The sequence below is a fragment of the Salvelinus sp. IW2-2015 genome, linkage group LG3, assembly GCF_002910315.2.
Source record: "Salvelinus sp. IW2-2015 linkage group LG3, ASM291031v2, whole genome shotgun sequence".
Taxonomy (NCBI): domain Eukaryota; kingdom Metazoa; phylum Chordata; class Actinopteri; order Salmoniformes; family Salmonidae; genus Salvelinus; species Salvelinus sp. IW2-2015.
In genome coordinates this window covers 30916449-30930492 of record NC_036840.1, presented here as the reverse complement: position 1 = coordinate 30930492, position 14044 = coordinate 30916449, and the positions used below count along the sequence as shown (strand labels likewise).

Here is a 14044-nt window from a genome sequence, read left to right as displayed (position 1 = left end):
CTCACTTTCTCACCTCATCGATCATGTGATGCCCCACGAGGTGAGATCTGCATGGAGCCCCAGACCCCGAGGGTGATTGACCGTCATCTTGAACTTCTCCATTTTCTTAATAATTGCGCCAACGGTTGTTGCCTTCTCACCAAGCTGCTTGCCTATTGTCCTGTAGCCCATCCCAGCCTTGTGCAGGTCTACAACTTTATCCCTGATGTCCTTACACAGCTCTCTGGTCTTGGCCATTGTGGAGAGGTTGGAGTCTGTGTGTGGACAGGTGTCTTTTATACAGGTAACCAGTTCAAACAGGTGCAGTTAATACAGGTAATGAGTGGAGAACAGGAGGGCTTCTTTTTTAAACATAAAAAAAAAAAAAAATCTTTCTCCCAATTTTCGTGGTATCCAATCGCTATTAATTACTATCTTGTCTCATCGCTACAAATCCGTACGGGCTCAGGAGAGACGAAGGTCGGAAGCCATGCGTCCTCCGAAGCACAACCCAACCAAGCCGCACTGCTTTTTAACACAGCGCGCCTCCAACCGGAAGCCAGCCACACCAATGTGTGGGAGGAACACCGTGCACCTGGCCCCTTGGTTAGCGCGCACTGCGCCGGCCCGCCACAGGAGTCGCTGGAGCGCGATGAGACAGAGGATATCCCTACCGGCCAAACCTCCCTAACCCGGACGACGCTAGGCCAATTGCGCGTCGCCCCATGGACCTCCCGGTCGCGGCGGCTGCGACAGAGCATGGGCGCGAACCCAGAGACTCAGGTGGCGCAGCTAGCGCTGCGATACAGTGTGTTTTGAGGCAATCAGTTGTGTTGTACAAGGTAGGGGTATACAGAAGATAGCCCTATTTGGTAAAATACCAAGTCCTTATTATGGCAAGAACAGTTCAAATAAGCAAAGAGAAACGACAGTCCATCGTTACTTTAAGATATTAGGTCAATCAATACGGGAAATGTCAAGTACTTTGAAAGTTTCTTCAAGTGCAGTCGCAAAACCCATCAAGCGCTATGATGAAACTGGCTTTCATGAGGACCTCCACAGGACTGGAAGACCCAGAGTTACCTCTGTGCAGAGGATAAGTTCATTAGTTACCAGCCTCACAAATTGCCAAATTGCAGCCCAAATAAATGCTTCACAGAGTTCAAGTAACAGACACATCTCAACATCAACTGTTCAGAGGAGACTGTGTGAATCAGGCCTTCATGGTCGAATTGCTGCTAAGAAACCACTAAAGGACACCAATAAGAAGAATAGACTTGCTTAGGCCAAGAAACACGAGCAATGGACATTAGACCGGTGGAAATGTATCCTTTGCTTTGGAGTCCAAATTGGAGATTTTTGGTCCCGTGTCTTTGTGAGACGCGGTGTGGGTGAACGGATGATCTCCGCATGTGTATTTCCCACCGTGAAGCAATGGAGGTGGTATGGTGTGGGAGTGCTTTACTGGTGACACTGTCAGTGATTTTATTTGGAATTCAAGACACATTTAACCAGCATGGTTACCACAGCATTCAGCAGCGATACACCATCCCATCTGGTTTGCGCTTGGTGGGACTCATTTGGGAAACTCCTTCAAGACTGTTGGAAAAGCATTCCAGGTGAAGCTGGTTGAGAGGATGCCAAGAGTGTGCAAAGCTGTCATCATGGCAAAGGGTGCCTATTTGAAGAATCTCAAATATAAAATATATTTTGATTTAACACTTTTTGGTTACTACATGATTCCATACGTGTTATTTCATAGTTTTGATATCTTCACTATTATTCTACAATGTAGAAAATAGTAAAAATAAAGGAAACACCTACTCATTCAAGGGTTTAACTTTTGACCGGTAGTGTACGTGTTCGTAAGATTCACCTTTCCATAGAGGTGTGATAATAGACGTTTTCGTGATAAGATCGCTTTTCGAGATGTCTCATGGTCTGACAAACACCGTTGTAGCTCTGCCATCTTTCCCCACAGATGCGGAAAGCCGACATCAGTGGAATGAGACGCAGGCCATGCAAAAAAACAGATTTCTAGCTTAAAACTACAGATTTTTATGGGGATAAAAAAATATATATATATTTAGTTATCTGCGGGTCTGGTATGAGCTGAATCAGTAGGAAGTGTTAATCACTAAGCAAGCAGCGGGATGTCTTTTACGCTAGCCTTTCCCATACAGGTATGGGATGCATGCGCACACAAAGTATTCAGACCCCTTGACTTTTTCCACATTTTATGTTACAGCCTTATTTCAAAATTGATGAGGAAAAAAACTATTTTAATCCATCTACACACAATACCCCATAATGACAAAGCAAAGACAGGTTTTTAGAAATTGACACATGATATCAGTATTTTTTAAATTTACATAAGTATTCAGACCCTTTACTCAGTACTTTGTCGAAGCACCTTTGGCATCGATTACAGCTTTGACTCTTCTTGGGTATGACGCTACAAGCTTGGCACACCTATATTTGGGGAGTTTCTCACATTCTTCTTTGCAGATCCTCTCAAGCTCTGTCAGGTTGGATAGCTGCACAGCTATTTTCAGGTCTCTCCAGAGATGTTCGATCGGGTTCAAGTCTGGGCTCTGGCTGGGCAACTCGAGGACCTTCAGAGACTTGTCCAGAAGACAATCCTGCGTTGTCTTGGTTGTGTGCTTAGGGTCTTTGTTCTTTTTGAAGGTGAACCTTCACCCCAGTCTGAGGTCCTGAGCACTCTGGAGCAGGTTTTCATCAACGATCTCTCAGTACAATGCCTCGGTACTGACTAGTCTCCCAGTTCCTGCTGCTGAAAAACATCCCCACAGCATAATGCTGCCACCACCATGCTTCATTGTAGGGCTGGTGCCAGGTTTCCTCCAGGCGTGACGGTTTCATCAGACCAGAGAATCTCATGGTCTGAGAGGCCTTTAGGTGCCTTTTGGCAAACTCCAAGCTGGCTGTCATGTGCCTTTTACTGAGGAGTGGCTTCCGACTGGCCACGCTACCATAAAGGCCTGATTGGTGGACTGCTGCAAGGATGGTTGACCTTCTGGAAGGTTCTCCCATCTCCACAGAGGAATTTACCACAGGTGGACTCCAAGTTGTGGAAACATCTCAAGGCTAATCAATGTAAACAGGATGCACAGGAGCTCAATTTTAAATCTTATAGCAAAGAATCTGAGTACTTATGTAAATGATGTAAAGGATGAATATGTATGAACTTTCCAAATTGTAAGTCGCTCTGGATAAGAGCGTCAGCTAAATGACTTAAATGTAAATGTAAATAAGCTATGTCTGTTTAATTTTTTGCTTTGTCATTATGGGGTATTGTGTGTAGATTGAAAAACATTTAATTTAATCAATTTTAGAATAAGGATGTAATGTAACAAAATGTGTGGAAGGGGTCTGAATACTTTCCGAATGCACTGTATACACACACGCCAACATTGCGTGCACGCACACACTCTGCACACAATTTCTACACACACATCTCAGCTGAGGTAATTGGGTTTCCAGCCCTGGGGCTTGACATGACATTCTTGGCCTCAGACTGATTATTTCCTATTGGAGATGTGCAGAGTGTAAACCATTGCTCTCCCCCGATTTCCCCCTCATGATTTGGGAGGTCTGTCAGCAACACCCTCCCCTGCCAGAAGCCTGTTTGGTTTCCCCCTCTTCTCTGCCTGTATCGTTACCTCAGAGTCACCCCAAGACCACAGTCATGCCAGAAAGGCATACATTGTTCCCTCCTGCCAGCCAGCTGGATGTTGGCTCCACAGATTTGAGTTCATTTAGTTTAAGGGGGCACGAAAGTTGTGATATGAGAGACAGGCTTTTGGCGAAGTTGAGAAACCGCAGAGAATACAGTGCTGTCAGCTGTAGTTTGGCAATTGACATCGGTCCTTCTTGGGTTTCGAGTGTCAACTGTTTGGATTTGAGGCAATTTACCTTTTTTGGCATTGAACCCCTCTTTACTTTTTAAAGAGGTTGTATACATTTTACAATCCAAGATTGTTTCATAGTAAAGGTGTTTTATTAATCGGGGAGAGTCAGGAAGTTGGTCAACGGTACTGGGCATTTGAAGACGGCTCGAGGTTAGCAACTGCTCATGTTACCTTCAGTTCATTCTACTGTTTCCTAATGACCACAGGCTCTGCACTGTCACAAAGATCCAGTATTCCTTGATGTTCCCAGCACTGGACAAAGCCCCCTCTGCTGCTACTTCCTTGTGCCCCCCTGCCCCTTACTGTATAGCAGAGGTACCGTCAGCCGCCCCATGGCCCTTCCTCCTCCTCTTCGCCCCCTCCAGCCTCTGGCCAGAAATCAAAGAGCTGCAGGAATTTGCCAGTAATTGTTTTACGACTCGGCAGAAATCATACCTACTAGTATAGGTGGAGCACAAAGGTCCCGGGCCGTGAAACTGCAGGCTGCCTGCCGCTGCTGCTGTTCTTGCTGGCATGAAAGGATTGGGAAAGGGGAGGAGGAGGTGGGGATGGAGAGGGGGGCAGCCGCCTGAAAAACAGGAACTGAGCCGTAAATGCTAACTCTCCCCTGGTTTTGTCAATGAAAGCGAGGGTGGCGGAAGTGCTTTATGGAAGCACGGTTTATAAGGGCTGTCTGTTGCCAGGTCTTTCTCTCTTGTTCATGATCGCCATACATTTTTACTTATTTACAGCATCTCCAGAAACTAAAGCAGGAAAATTTGTGTCAAGACTTGCTGCTGTTAGTGATTGTTTCTCATTTTCAATAATGAGCCAAATGGCTTGGCTGAACTGGGATATGAGCACAAGGAGTAATTTTAATTAGTGTGAGATTAATACACTCCTGCCATACTCTTATGGCAATTTGTTTTTCTTGGGTACTGTCTTGGACTAAACTGATTCAGTGTTTGTGGAAATTGAGAGTGGGGTCTAAACGAGTAGCCTCACGAGAAACGTTGATATGAAAATGGTTTCGGTTCCATTTTGGCCTCCAGGTTTCCATCAAAGACGAGGTTTTCACAAGATGATTCCAAAGGCGTGCAATGTATAATAATCAAGAGGGTTGAGGGACTTGATATGTGGTGGGCACAGCAAGGGTGCAGGGCAGAAATCCGACCCGCTGCTTCGACAACGGGGAATCCTTCAGTGGCCGTTGTCAGTTTGGCAAGCAGTGAGAAGCTTAACTCAAACTCTAAACATGGCTGGGAACTCAACTCCACTCAAATTGTTATAAATCCCACAAACCGCAGGCTCAATAATAATGTCAGAGGAAAAAGAAATAAGATGTTTCTTTTAGTTTAACAGTTGGGAATTTTGGCCAGAAAAGGGTTTTTCCCTCTTGTTTATCATATTCTTTTTCAATTGGTCACTTTTTCAAAGACTGGCCTGTCACTGCCTTTTTAAAATAGGAATTATAAACGATTAGTCTGGGTATTTTTTGGCAGTCCGTAATTTAAGTCATCTTTTGTCATGCTCCTTTTTTCCATTCAGAATGGTTGGAAAGACTGTTTTTACTTGTAAAATATGAGAAGTGTACAAGTTGTCAGTTGGAAGTGTTTTCACACAGCAACTTGTGCCTAATTTATGAAGCTTTAATAATGAGTAGCCTTTTTTATGAAGGCATGTATAAAAAGACTATTGAAGATTTCTCTTATTTTATGCATTGTTCGACTAGGTCTATCATGAGTAGGGCTGGGATAATTAATACCAGTATCGCGATACTCGTTAGTATCGTGGCAAAGAAACAAAACACGAAGCGGATTTCACTTCTTTAGGAAAACAGACATAATGTTGTAAACAAACATCATTATGTTGTCATCCAGAGTCACATTTATTTCCCAAGCAAAAGCACACTATTTTACATACAGGAGGTTTTTAAAGGACCAAAGAGTTTGATCTGCTTCGTGATTTATTTTTTTGTCATGAATAAAGTTTGCCATACTGGTGTAGTCCCAGCCCTAATCGTGAGCATGACCACCTTGTAATTTGCTTTAATCAATCCCCATATGTATGCAGTGTAGGCCAATTAATCTTCCCCAGCCTGCACTGCAGGGGCCTTTCAGCTCAACTCCTTCGTCTTCTCTGAAAAAAGTCAAAGGTAATCGAGGAGAGGGATGAAAATGAGCTTGTATGAAATGGGACTCTCCTTTGCCACTTGCGCGTCATCAGGCAAATTACTTTTTACAGGGGTGGATCCCAAAATAAATGTGATAAAAACAAAGTGAATTAGTTGTGCAAGGTATTTTATAGATAAAACAATAAGTAGCGTATCGTTTTTTTAATGTGTGCATGCTTTTCTCCGACGACAAAACAAAAGCTGATTTCAAAGGGGGTGTGGCAGATTTCAAAACTCGTCAGTGAAGGGCTAGGATCCATACACATGACTATCCTCGATGAAAGGTGACTATCGAGGAGGGGACGACACTTCCGTTCGCCTACTAACCAATTTTCATCTCCGCGACCACTTATCGGTTTCTGGGTCACTGAAGAGGAGAGCGGGTGGAGGACTGACTTTTATCCAAATGAGGAAAGGCCAGGGAGTTGAAGGTGAGTGGGAAATACTTCCTGGTCCAGAGGAGTTTGGGGGTAATCCTAAGGTAGGGTCCCCCAGAGAGCAGGCCTGAATGGAGGCAGCGATGACAAACAGGTGATGCGACACCGGCTTTGTTCCATTTCACACGATGGTGATTGTCTGCGTTTCCTGATAGCTTTGTTGTCCTTGCATGTAATATGTCTTTAGGAAAGTTCACCCTAATTACAGAATTATGTATTGGTTTCCTTACCCTGTAAGAAGTCTATGGACAGGGTATAACAGCAATCCATGCTTAGCTTTAGTTTACTTGTTATTTTCATGTTCAAGTAATCTAAGGGACTTTGAGCTTCACAATCAATTTTAGATACTTCCGGATGATTCGGTCATGGTGCGCAAAAAATGCTAATATCGGTCCAATGACAAATGCTAAAATGTTAGCATTTGGAAACTGTGCCAGAGAAATAAAACCAAAGCATGGATTGATGTCAGTGTAAAGAAACCGATGTGTCATTTTGTAATTTGGGTGAACTATACCTTTAACCTTGATGCCAATTTAGCCTTCAAAGAAGTTGCCTGTAGAAGAAAGGAAGCTGCAGAATGGATGGCTATTTTAGAGGAAATTGTAACATTCAAAAGCACAGATTTCATGAGAATCAAATTTTCTTTGAAGATATTTATGAAATCTCCCATCATGCCTCGGCTATTCCAGTGGGACCATACAGGACCAAGGTCAGTGGTTGTAGAAAACCCACTGCATTTGAAGAAACCGGACACATGTGGAAGTCAATGGGACGGTGAAACAGAGGGCCAGAGGTTGAAGAAAGAAACAACCTTGTCTGAGTGCTTTGACGGCTGGGGGAGCAGATTGAACTTGGAGAGTGACGGAGCAACCACCAACGGCCTTGCTGACTGATGGCCAGCTGGTGCGCTGACAGCAAGGCGCCCTGGGTAAAATATGTCAGAGGGGGGATTTGGTGTTCTTAAACCTTTTACAAGCTGGGGAGCTCAGTGAGGTGCACTGAAAACAATACTGTACAGGAAATTAAATCACCTTGCAAGGAAGTGAGACTGGTCAGTGCGGCCACCATTAATGGCCTTTTAATTAGAACCATAATGGAATTCTACCCAGCAACTGATCACCCTAGTATGGTGCCAATTATGGGATGTGAGTGCCCTGTTTCTAATAAATATCTTGCTGTCGTTTTGTTGATTGGGGATGGGGTCGGTGTTGGGGGTTTTGCGATCAAGGAATGTGTCTCCTTACCATCTCCGCTCCTAATGGTCAATTACCTGGGATGGCTGCTGGCATCAGGGAGAGATCACACATCTAAGAGGGGCATGGTGGGGCTATACCTAGTTCAGTCCAGGTCCCATGCAGACTGACTAACCCAATCTGTTTGCCCAGTAACATGCCATTGTTAGCGCAACGACGTGCTGGTGGTGTTGCACACTAAATGCATTGTCTTGCTGTGAATGGTAGTTAAGTGATTTTGAAAACATTTGAGAAATAATAATCGTAGTTTTTAATGGACAAGTCTTTCCAATATTGTTAGAAAACTATTCTTGAAACAAACAAAAAAATGCTCTTGTTTGTGGCTTACTTTGATGAGGTCAGCCATGGACTGTTAAGCTTAGTGTTAGGAGAGCGTTTTCGCCCAGTGCTCGCAGCTGTGGTTGGTGGATGAGGATGTGTGTTCACTGTTCACCCCTCTACATCAGCGTTGGCCTGGCCACTGAATCATCATTCAGTATGCTCACATTCAGCGGTTTTGGATCAGTAGGGGTAAGGAGAGGGGTGTATGGCACTAGAAGTTGCACCTTCAAGATCTAGGCTAGAGATCAATGGTCTATTTCTGAACCGGGGGGTCGGGCTATAGGTGCAGGAACCACGGGGAAACAAAGGCAGGAGGGGGAACTTTCTAATGCTGTAGTCATGGAGTAGGCCAGCCTATTCTCATGAGAGATCCAACCATCATGCCCCTAAAATACTCTCCTCACACCGTGCCCTTACTATAATAGAATAGTGACTTGTGATGTTGTAGAGCTTGGGCGGTAAACCGAAAATGATCGATGTTGATCACTTATCGCAGGCATATTGCTGATTTCGCTCATTACGATGAGTAGCCTATAGGTCTACTACAGAAATTAGACTTTAATTGAAATGGGTTTTCTAATATGGGTTATTGTTAATGGGACAATTGATGGGTACAACTGTCAAAGTAGTAGTTTAAAGGCTCATTTTAAAAACAACGGTGGTGCACATTGATGATAAACTTATCATTATCGCATCAATTCAGGCGATTATTATTATTTTATTTTTTTTGTCCAAATCAACCAACTCTGATGCTGTAAGGGATGCTTGAGGAAGTCGTCCAGTGAATCTGAGTGGCAGATGTTTATGATTTGGTTACGAGGTTTGTATTGTTCATGTACTGCCCCTGAGAGCTGCTACCATGACACCCTGTAGCTTCGGGGACACAACCCCCTCCCTGTCTTTGGTGTCTTCCCATGTGGTAGGCAGATTTACACCTTTGTGTTAGAGTCCCCACCCCCCATATGGCGAGGTGTGCTTTGTGGAAGGAAGTGCTCTCATTCCTGGTTCTCCCCCTCTTTCTTGTTTTCCCTCCTCTCCTCGTTGCTTGTTTGTCTGAGGAGTGTGCCATTTGAGTGTCTCTCCACTAATCCAAAAGTCCACATTGGCAAACGGGAGCAAATTGCCTATACAAAGAGTTGGGCACCGACAAGAGTCAGGAAGGAAACGGGGATGACTGGCTAAAATTGCTTTGATTAGCGCATGAGTTGCCAGGTCAGGATTGGTGGTGGTAGTATTTTTATACAGCGCTTTTCATTACAAACTAGAATCCCAGTCACTTGGTAGTAGTGGTCAAAACTACAACTAGTAGTCAATCAAGTGGTTGAAATAGTGGACAAAACTACACTAAACAGTACTGGCTTAAACTAGAAGGTAAACTTGACAAGAGTTGGCATGCTGATGACTGTCAGATATTTGTGTAGCCGCCTGCTTGAGGAATTACACTGGTGTTTGATCCAAGCATAGATGATGATGATAGATATAGTCCTAGATGAATGTTAATGCCTATTCTTTTCAGATCACAATAGTGAAATTCTACTTTCCTCCCCTTTTTTGATTGGACAGACAAATAGGTTGAAAATGCTTAGATTTTCCTGTAATCAGTCTTTGGCTGCTCGTGGGCTTGTACAGCAGTCTGCAGTGCAGCCAGTCATATAGGTCAATAGTGCAGAAGAAAGAAGGCTGGAGCGAACGGGGAGAGGAGAGCATTGGGGCTGTGGTAATTAAGTAGTCCATGCCTGGGACCAATTATTGGCAAACCGATTTTGTAAATGGCTTGTTATTACAGGTTGGCCGCAGTTCGGCCAAATGAAAATGAATGAGCAGATTTGAAGGCCTGACACCGCCCCCCCCCCCCCAATTCTGTCTGCACTCTTCAGTCAACTCCTTTTAAGGCCATAACCTTCCACCTTCTGATGTTTGACCCCGTGGCCCTTGCTTGATGAGGGGATATCCTGGATGACACCTTTTTTGCAGTGTGTGCTGATCCTAAGCGCTTAGCGTATGGCCCCCTGCGTATTGAGTCCCTTGCTAACTCGATTAGTCCAAAGAGGAGCAGGTGACCACTCCTCGGGGGGGCCCCACTGGACCCTGTGTGGGGCACCATGACCCCTGTGTTGGAGGGAGGATGTTCATTAGCGGATTGAGGTCTCACCCCTGCGGCGCGTCTAATCATTACTCTCCATAGGTTGAGCAACTCACACCACTACTAAATCGTCTCGATGGAAGCCGAATCGCTGTTCCGCCACTGAAGTTTGTTTTCAGGAGATAAGCGGTGTTCCTTTTCACAACTTCATTTGTCTCTGTAGTGGGAGTTCACCATTTGGCATATGACCATTTGGACCCTTTGAGCAAAGTATAACTTGTAGCCACGTGAAACAAAGCTTTTGTCAACACTTGTTGTAAGTATTGTTTCTTGTGGCAAGTTCAAAAAGACCCATAGGAATGACAACCTTAAAGTTGACTTGGAGGCATCTAAAACACATTTTCTGTGCTATCCCTTCCAGTTGGGAAGACGCTTGACCTTTCTGCATACATACATTGCAATGTAATATTGTGGTATTATACACTTTGTATTGTAAATGTGTAGTGATTGTTTAAATCTTGTTTGGACCCCAGGAAGAGTAGCTGCTGCCAATGGCGATCCAAATAAGTACAGCATGGTCTGTCATTCAAGACCTCGCAGCTGGGTCTTTCAATAAAAAAATGGACATCGTTCACTGTCGCTTGATGGCCTTTTTCAGAAACTAGAATCTAGATGTTCTAATTAAACGATGCATCACACAATTAGTGCACCTATTATGTTTGTTTAAAGGCTGCTGAGTCATGGATAATGCAGTGTTTCAGCTGAGTCACGGACCAAATGTCGTCGAATTGAAAGGGTCATACTGAAGACTAGCTTTAAAACGACTTGAGTTTTTAAACTGTTAGCTTTATCATTGTTGAATAAAGCTTGAAATGGAATTTTACCAGCATGTACCTGTTCCACCAATGGAGGCTACTCTCTTTTTTTATTGTTCCTTAGGCAGACAGAGGCCCTGTCTGAGCTAGAAGCTCTCCTTTACCGTATTATGTACCATATGGAGTTTGACAGCATGTCTTTGACAGTGTATTATTCAGCCGCTTTGACCGATCGACTTGACAGATTTTTAAAATATATTTTCTCTTGAAAGCGCCTTAGGGTAAAGTCTTGCATAGTTTAAGTGGATAAACTGTATTCTAATAGTTATCTTAAAAGATGTTAAGTGCATCTGTTAGAACTCAATTGATTGATGGTTCTAATCCCAAGTACAATACAGTAAGGGCACGTTAAGTTAATAAACGCTCACCATTCAAGGTAAAGGGCTGCAAATAGCCTAGTGGTTAGAGCATTGGGCTAGTAACCAAAAGGTTGCAAGTTCGAATCCCCCAGCTGACAAGGTACAAATCTGTTGTTCTGCCCCTGAACAAGGCACTCTTTTTAGGCCGTCATTGAAAATACGAATTTGTTCTTAACTGACTTGCCTAGCTAAATAAAGGTTTAAAAAAATAATGGAGGGCAGGGGTTTAGAGGGAAATCAAAGATTTCGTGGGAGGAAGGAGCTGTTGGTGAAGTAGACGCAAGACGTTTTCTTGACGATTTTATTTTTCCAACCTTTTTCTTTTACAGTTCAGTTCTGTCATCCAACTCTGGCTCATTACAACTCAGTCTCTGGGGAAAGGACAAATGCATTGTTCTATGATTGGCATCTCGGCTTGATCTGCGGAGGGAAAAAGTGAGTGCCTCGGGCTTGCTCAATAAAAAGGCTCTCCCTTCCAAAACTTTGCTGTAATCGTTGGCAAAGTTCCTGTTACAGGTCAATGAGTGTATTGTGCACCTCGCTCTTCCAGTCGCTCCTTTGCATGTACAGTGACCTTTTCAACTTTGACTAGGGAAACGTAGCCAAGATGGTACCGCAAAGCCAACTCCCCCACCCTTTCTTGTCTGATGTGACGCACACAGAGAGGGTATGATAGCCAATGTATTGGCTTGGTAGATCAATGTATTGGCTTTCTCATCAAATTGATGAGTTCCTTCTAGGGTCACTTGTTGTAGGAGCACACTGCTTATAATGGAGATCTACATTGCACAGGTTGCTGTCCAGTTTAGTTGCCACATGAGACTTACCATGCAACCGGGATCCTGCATTGAAATACTGATGTCTACTGATTTAGGTTTCGAGAGCAAGTACACCATAACGGAAGGCCAAGTACATCAAGCGATAGGACGGCCACCTGCTGCTTTTAGCGGTTCGTTGTCGTTGTGTGTTTGAGCTGTAATACTTTTTTAGTGGATGATAAGTTAGTTGATGAAATAGTTTCAAAACATTGGTTGTGGTGATTTAACAAAGCCTATAGAGTGAGTGGTTTGATTCGACATGTTGGAAACCCCAACTGCTGCAATACAATAGGCAGGCTGTTCATTGGTTGATTGATCCATAAAATGTAAATTACAGCATCCAATGGCTGTAGGGGATTTCAAGACAGGTGGATGGATTGTTGAGCTTTGCTGTGTTAAATGATTGGGGAGATTCTGCCTCGGCAATGAGGGAGACCCTGTGGGAGGTAGACCAGGTGTTTGACGCTAGCTAACCCTCCGAGGAACCACCCTCCAGACGGTCTCACAGGTCCACACACCTGCTTCTTCACTTGCTTCACACCCACACAGGAAAAGGAGCTGGAGGCTAAAAGAAGAAAATTGCTCAAGACTATCCTACACTGTTTCTGGGTGGTGTAGCTCATCTTGTCAACCCAGGTTCTACATAAATAAGGCCAGTTGGTTACTGGGAATGGAATCTTTTAGCCGCATGTAATTGAATCTGACCTGACTGCGCAATTAATCATAACCGACAATATTTGCGTCGTTTTTATTTGGTTATGGGGTAGCACGTACCCCAGCGGTGAGGTCGACCCCCGTACCCCAGCGGTGAGGTCGACCTCTGTCTAGCCATCCGAGCAGTCAGTCATTCGGAGCTGGTGTAATGTGAGCAACTGGCTTCCTGTCTGTCACTGCAGTTTGGCTCCTTAGCTTTCTGTTTCTAGGCTACTTCCAGCCAAGACTCTTTAGGGGACGAGTGCTGTTTTTGCCATTCTGACAATGTTTTTATATTTACATTTTGTCTGGTTTTCTATGGGATTTGGCACATTTGAATGGTTGGCAAACACTGGTGGAGAATCCAGTCATTTTTAAAACCCCTGTTTTGGTTTTTCCTTGTTGGTTGTCCATTTCATGCTGTGCCCTGCCATTTTACTGCCTTTAGTAGACTATTGTCTGACCTTGACAGTTTGACTGAACTGACAATGGCAAGCCCAATATATATAAATATATATATAAAAAACAGTGGTTCCTCCTTTTAAAAGTTGCGAGCTTGGACTTAGAGGTACCCATCATCACGGCTTCATTGCTCCAGACCACCACAGGGGAGAGTTAGAGCACTCATTATGCATTTGGGTCCCAAGGTTTTTATATGACCAATCATATCGAGTGGTTCCAATGACAAATTTTGACACGAGCCACCCTTGCCTTTTGGCGTTCTTCAACAAAGATGGCTGACAAAACATTACGGTGGAACCAGATGTAAGTTGTTATAACGAGTCAAGCAAAACATTTACAATTGAGAGGTACAGTATATGTTAAATATAGAGACAAACGTTTGTACATATTTTTTTGTCAAAGTTAATTTACAAAAATCGCTATTTAGCAAGTTATCTGACTAGCTAACATTAGCTAGTGTTAGGAGAATGGATTTGTAATTTGTGTTTAATGTTTAATGTTTTAGGGACTCCAGAGAAGCACAAACCAGGCTGTCGTCTTGTGAAACAGTGAATGTAAAGAATCTAGCGAGCTAAAGTATTTACTGAAAATTGAATGTACAGTTGTGTAAGCTTGCCTTGCAATGCAGCTGAAGTAACATAGCTAGCTAACTATTTACTTGCTTATTGTGTAGTGGAGGA

At 43.7% G+C, this 14044-nt stretch overlaps 1 protein-coding gene across 1 annotated transcript in view; it reads left to right on the top strand.

The window, feature by feature from the left end:
* The window catches only part of LOC111954480 (protein AF-9), a 57175-nt gene that overhangs the window by 10024 nt on the left and 33107 nt on the right, over positions 1–14044 (top strand). The gene's annotated exons all lie outside the window — the stretch shown is intronic.